This window comes from Lytechinus variegatus, chromosome 1 (assembly GCF_018143015.1).
Source record: "Lytechinus variegatus isolate NC3 chromosome 1, Lvar_3.0, whole genome shotgun sequence".
Lineage (NCBI taxonomy): Eukaryota > Metazoa > Echinodermata > Echinoidea > Temnopleuroida > Toxopneustidae > Lytechinus > Lytechinus variegatus.
The window spans coordinates 77,441,729-77,449,411 of record NC_054740.1 but is presented as its reverse complement, the minus strand read 5'-3'; positions in this window follow the sequence as shown (position 1 = coordinate 77,449,411).

Below are 7,683 nucleotides of genomic sequence, written 5' to 3'. Positions count from 1 at the left end.
ACAGATGAAAAAAAAGTGCAGTTTAATTTTCAAGAAGGATTAGACATGTAAGAGTACTTGTCCTATATTGTGTTATTTTGTATATGGAATTGGAATAATGGAATAGTAAGTTTATAAGGCTTGTTTAACACAGTGCCACAAAGCTCAGCGCCATTTTGTGTAGGAATTTTAAAGGAATATGAGGTGCAGAAATAATACTGCTGAGGAAAAGACATTTACACAAGGTGACATAAACTGTATACTTTTCATACAGTTCTTCAAAAAGCTATGTGCCGACTAGATCATTCTGACTCATGAGGACATGATAAAATGATTATGCTGTCATGAAATTGTCCACTTTGGGCCTTTTTAGACTTGCAGCTTAGGGCTTCAATGTGCATTTATTAACATGACTATCCCACTGTATCTGACCACTGATGAGAAAAATGTCGCCGAGCTTTGTTGCTTCATATTTAAATTTGGCTATATGGATGACACATATTGTCAAGAAGGGTTTGAATGATATTTGAGCCCTCACCTCATCACCCCTCTGCCAGCCCGAGTCATGCATTTATGACAAATATGATGTCAATCAATCAAACTTAATGGTTTCAGTAGGTTGTGAAAGTGGCTTGTAACCTGATGTTGATAAATTGTTTTATGAAACAGGGGCTGAGTATAGTGTCCTTTCCTGTCAGCATTGGATAATTACCAGTTTATCAATGTATTCATTAGATACTCAAAATGATACAGATATATTTAAATCTGAATGGTAAATTCACTTCAAATTGTGTTTCATGGAACTTTGCCTTCATATTTTGTGTTTTTTTTTTATAATTTCTTTCATGTATGTGTAAATTTTGATAACCCATTGTAAATGCAAACTGCAACTAGATTAGAGTGAATGCAGATTCGGAACAATTCCATGTTATTGACCTGTCACTTAATGCCAGTGCATAGACAGCTTTTCTTTAGAATTCACATGCACATGTATTAATACCTGGGAAGACAACGGGGGACTTTAAGTATGGTAATAGGTGTTGATATTAAGACTGTGTCTTGCCTGCTTCAGTGCACTCCAAAGCCTATCAGTACATGTACTATGTGTTTAGAAACTGTACAAGTTGCATTATGATTTTCTTTGGGGGGGGGGCGAGGGCCATATCTGATGCATATTATTTGATATTAACTTGAATTTCTCTCGTATTCCATAAAAATTCACAATGTTATTCGTTTAAATTCTGAATTGTGCGGAACGCATGACAATTAGAATAATACACACAGTCTATAAGAAAGGTAAGCCAAGTCATTTTTTAAATATTTCTAAAGCAATAGTGCCCATGTCTGTGCACTTCAATATTTACTTAACACACACTTGAGGGTTTTCTATGAGGAAGACTGAATTATAAGGTCTGTGAATTAAATGGTGAGATTGATCAGATTTCTAATGGGTATTTGTATGGAAAAGAAAATGTGCATTCATTGCACGTCTTCTTTGATTAGAATGGTGTAGATGTGTGTATTCACAGACAAGGGGAGCTGGTCAGACTTGGGGCACCTTACCATGCTTCAACACAAGACTGAGATTAACTTCTGAACAGTAAAAGATGTGCCTTTGTCTGAGGCATCTTGGAAGATGATACAGAAAAAGGTGGCGCACCATTGCGGTGAAATTTTATCGTGTTGATATGTCACATGAAACATCTCGGGTAATGTTCTACCCCAATCTCTCCAAGGATTATTCTCTTGATTCCTGATATTACTACAGCCAACTCTTGAGTCAGAAACATTATTGTTGAAGACACATGGAGACCAAGTTGTTTATGTACATTACTATTGTCACGCTTGAATATAGTGTCAAGAGTAGTTCCAAGCTTTCCAGCATACAAAGTACAAAATTTGACAAGAATGCCAATTTTTCCCTGAGGATTAGTTTTTGGCCCAAATTTGAAAAGTATATTGATCGATTTTCGCTATTCTAGATAAAGGTGTTATAAAATCCAGTCATTGATTTTTTTTTCAAATGAAAATGTTTTGTCCTTATCATATGTGTATGCTTTTGTTTTTCTGCATTATATAGGAAATGTTTTGGTGCCTTTTAAAGAGCAGTTGCTTGTGTGGGCCTTCTGTTAAACATTCTAAAAGTATTCTAGTCAAATTCTTGAGACATTTTCCCATTGCCATAGTTATAGAAAGGCAATTGTAATGTGTTAATTTTTTTGCATTCAGCTGGTTTTTATTGTGATTATTGAATTATTTGAAAAAAAAAATGTTAATTGATGTTGAATTTTAAAGACAGTTGAGTATAATTACTTACACTTGGTAAGATTATTTCATACTACCCCAAAATATCAAGTTTTATTCTTTATTGGGATGTACTGCATGCCAAAAACTGAGGGGTAAATTATCATTATTATTATTATTAATTTTTTTTTTTTTTTTTGGGGGGGGGAGTTCCAGTTTCTCAGAAATGTCATGTATGAGATGCATCCTTTGATGATTTTGGAAGAGCTTTTTAGATCAGTAGTAACAGTAATTCTACTTCTTAGTGCAGGGAAATCATTCCCAAACTACGTTTTTAAAAATACTTTGAATAAGATTTATAATGGTAGGGAAAATGGAATTTGACAATATCTTTCAATTTATTTTATTTTTTAAAACCCTTTTTATTTGTGCAAATTTTGTTCCAACATATACAGTACAACAAACATTGGTGAATTAATTTTTCTTTTAATTACTACAATGTAGTGTAGAAAGAAGCATTTGAATACATTTTCCAGTATTAATAAAAACCAGCACAGTACACTGTTGAGAATGTGCATTGTTCCTGCTCTGTGCCGTTTCCATGAGCTAATATAAATCATAGAGCTCTATTATTAAAACCTCATTCTTCTCAGTTAAGTTCTCCCATTTCTGTGAGTTTCATATCCTTGAATCACCAGTTTTGAATATGTCAAATACTATGCTGGTTCTTATGTAAGTGTGTTTTCATGCAGGCACAACACATTTTTAGTTTGTCTTGTACTCATTTTGTTTTCTTCATGTATACATGTTTGCATTTTCGTTCTTTTTGGGGTAGATATTTCAGAGATAAGATCATTTCATTTTTTGTTTGGGTTTAGATATTTGAAATCAATTTCTAAGTGAAACTGCAGGAATGATTTAATGTGATTAGCTTCTAGAGACAAATGGCCCTGTCATATACTACACTCTGTCTGAATAACAAGTATATAAGTATATTTGACTTTTTTATATTCTTGATCTGATGAATAGATGTATTTAAGAGTTGACAGACCGTTTGATCCGTTTAAACGTTGAACATGTTAAAATTGAATTTGAGGCAGAAGGGAGTGATAGATAGTAGTATGTGACAGGGCCTATGTCATGAAATTGTCTTTACATGTGTAGAGCACATTATATACTGCACTGATGGCAGTGAGTGGTTTACCATCATGTAATTCTTGAATAGTAGGTATTATGTTATGACTTGTTTTCTCTGTGTACAAAAAATGTCAAAATGGGGCTATAGTATTTTACATCCATGATTCGCAGCCCCCTAAATTATCTATTCATACAATGGCAGAGGAGGGGGAGGTTTATTTTGTCAAGTGTTATTGTTTCTTTATCACTTCCGATGAAGATCATATTGTGAGAGATTAAAAAATGTATGCAATGCAATCGGAATGTGTATTTATTGTTTTTACCAATTCTGGAGTTTTCTATTATTGATACTCAAGGGCAAATCACCTCGATATTATATTGATTCGATGTAGGAAAATTATGTAGACACTACATTGAAAATATCAAGTGTGTGAAACTTTTTAGGAAGACTGAAGCCATGACATTTATACACAACTTGTTGCACATCCATAAATTACATGTATATCCCAATTTTCCCTTGTATCTCGTCGAAAGTATTACTGAATTCCTATAACCCTCATCAAATTTTGACAAAAATTATTGTATGCTCATTAACAACAAGAACTTTAATCAGAAATCAGTTGGGTGTTTCATAAAGCTGTTCATAAAGTTATTAAGGACTCAACGCAAGATTGGAACATTTTCTCAGGTGCTAAGTCAGTTATGTAGTGATATATCTTATGGTACAAGAAAGGGTAACCAGTCATGCGTCAAGTCATGTCTACTCTCAAACAGATTTCAACTTAAGCTGATGAGAGAATCTGATGTAGCACCCAATAACACGTTTCAATGTGCCTAAAGAAGTGTAACTTTCAGCTTTATGAAACACCTGTCGTATCACCCATTTACACACTGCCCATCCCTACTCTTTTTCACAAGAAAACATGTAAAGCTTTTGTAAATTTTGTTAAAGTGTGTAAATTGACTCACTTTATTCAAGTCACCATGACAGTATGGTTACTTGGCCTTGACTAAGCTGTGAGAAGGATGTGATGATATGTGGATGCCAAGTAATACAATATAGTGTGAGTTGTGATAGGTTATGTTACATTTTGATGTAATGTGTGATTTTTATGCGAGTGATGTAATGTAATGCGATACTGCTGTGTGGTTGTATATCCTGGCCATTGTGGTAAAGCATGTGATGTCAAAGAAAGTGGACGAGTTGAAGGGATACAAGTTTAATTAGAAAAGAACCTGTGGATATGGCAAGCCAAATGTATGCTGATACTACATGATATCTATAGGTTTGGAAACATGTTCAGAGCAAATGATTTGTGTATCAGAATTTGAGATAAATTCATAATCTGTTTTGTGTCATTAAAAGCTACAGGCTTACAGTTGGGCACTTCATAAGTTATACATGATATTAACAGTGACTAGAATGTAAATAGCTCCATGAAACACTCCCTGAACAGTGCCTATTAAACATCCAGGGGGTGTTTCACAAAGATTTAAGTATGACTTAAGGCTTGACTGCATTAGTCAGATCGTGTCATGAGGACGCGCACTACTGCACAGTTAAGTGCGACTTAAGTCATACTTAAATTTTTGTGAAACACCCCCCAAAATACTAAAATCATATCACAGAATAAGCAGTCAAACAACAATGCCATATTAAAGCATGATTTTCTTGTCTTTAATACATGATTATCACAATGTTAGTAACAAATCTTGTATAGGATAAATTTGTATAAACTCTTAATCCCAAACTGAGATTAGATTAATAATCATATACATGAATTAGTCTTACTCTTAATAATAATCATATACATCCTTGTCTTCATATGGGGATCTTTACATATTTTGAGAATTCCTGCACATTTACCATTTATAAAATTGATATTTCATAAATGACATTTGTTTTTAAACTATCTAAAGAATGGCATTAGTTATATAAAGCTCACACACCATTGAACACCATGAGGAATTCAGCGAAAACCTGTGGTTATGGCTTTAATTGTGGGTTCACATTCCTGATGAATTAATAATAATAAAGCAAGATAATGACAATGAACCCATTCCGACTACCTTTTATGAAAAAGTAAACAAATTACAACAAACACTCGTAGTTTAAGTTGTTGATAGGCAGAATATTTTGCAAAATACATCACATTTAGAGGCCTATACAAATGATTAGAATGTTATCAGGCATTTAAAGTCACTTACTGATATTAGAAAAATACCAAAACTTGAGGATACATAATTAGTTTGAAAGCATAATCATGGATTGTTAATTCAAAGTGTAATTTAAACACTTGATAAGCTTCTATGCATACATTTTGTTCAAAACTTGAAATTGGAAAAATTTGAAACATTTAAGGTACGGAGCAGTAAAAAAACACCATGAGGATAAATATCAAAAGAAAAAAATACAAGAAGCCAAATACTGAGTTGTGTGTACATTATCTATATCAAAGGGTTAAAATTGGAATATCTAAGTGCCTGAATACAAATACTGCCATTGGATAATTTAGAAGAGACGGCCAAATATATCTGAAAGTGATTGAAAAATAGAAGCGAAGGGTGAAAAGGGAATATAGACATGAGACAGAGAGAGATAAACACACAGAAAAAAATATAGGATTTTAAATAGTAAGGGAAATGGCACTTATATACATGTAGTAAACAGATAAGTATATAAAGATATAAAGACAGAAAAAGACTTTAGACCGAAAAAAGAACAGCGAGGCAGAATTTAAATATAATGGAGAGAGAAAAATATCATGGCGAAATTAAGCGAAGATCAATAGAGTTGAGAAAAGAATGGAACAAAATATACTCTGTATTATTGCAAAATATGATAATCTAGAATTACACATCAATTCAATAAATACTGTGTACAAACCACCCAGTAAATATCAATTAAATACAGTGAATCATTGTAATGTGTCCTGAATGAGAATACAATGCTTGTATACTGATCTCTGACCAACATCTGAAGTGAATTTTGACTTACGGTAGTCTACATTCAAAAGGTATACTTGAATAAGCAAAATGCTACCACTAAGTAAAACATGAAAATACTAACGAGAAAATAATTACAACACTTTCGTGTAGACCAATGCATTACATGTATATCATAAATGAGAATATGATATTTGTAGACTTATCTGGAAAGCAAAATCATCTTCCTTGATCCTCAACTACTAATAGAGACACAATTTTTCAATCTTGCATTACCTCCAAATGAACATATATTACCAATAAAAATAAATAATACACCCGGACATTTATGAAACATTATAATCAGATGCATACAGTATCCAATATTCATCAATGAATACACCATTTCTCAGTTGAATTTCATTTTGTGTCTTGTTTGGACAAGTTAACTTGACAATGCTGCAGTATTAGCATCTACATTAAATGTGAAATCACATCTGTAGCTCTTCAAATGAATATATTTTAATATTGTTATTCTTCTTGGCAGTCTATTATTATTCAAGGCATGTTATCCATGTTTCACTTTCATTCATTAGCTCACTCATCAGGTTTTCCCCCTTTGTATTGAACGTGCAACAAAAAGTATTGATTGTGATGAGTTCAAATATGAGTAGGCTACTGGTAAGAACATAAATTGCAAAAATTACATGATACAAAATTTAATGAAAATAATACTCCCAGGTTTTATCCTAAACAACCTTTCTAAAAAAAAAAAAAACAACTTGACTCTTTAACCACTCGTTTACCCCCACTTGGTGCATGGTCCATTACATACCAATATGTATGTAGGCCTACAGTTAAGGACAGAATGAAAGTGTACGTGTTGTGTGCAAATTCAAAGCAATTTGCGTGTCTTCTAGGAATACAGAATAAATCCCCTTTCACTATCTCAAAACTTACTCAAACAATAATAAATTAGCTTGTAATATTTGATTGCAAAAGTATAATAAAACATATTTAGAAATAAGAAATGTAAATAGGGTGAAAAACCTCAGAAGATTTACAAAAATATGCAATACATCAGAATAAAATATTTATACCCATATATCTTCAAATACTGTTGAAAAGGATCTTCATGAAAATTTCTTCTTTATAAATAAAACAGTAAGCCTAGAGTAGTAGTGATTTATATGCAACATCATTCATGCATAAATTAATATACATCAATTTACTTCAAAGAAAATTGATTAGAAAAAACCCTCTTACCATCAATCTTATCAGTGATTATTTGGTATCTTTGTTACTTCCTTGAATTTTAGCCACTAAATGATTTATGTAGATATGAAATGGCCCCTATTTTATTTCCAATTCATCACTGCACATCAACATATATCATCA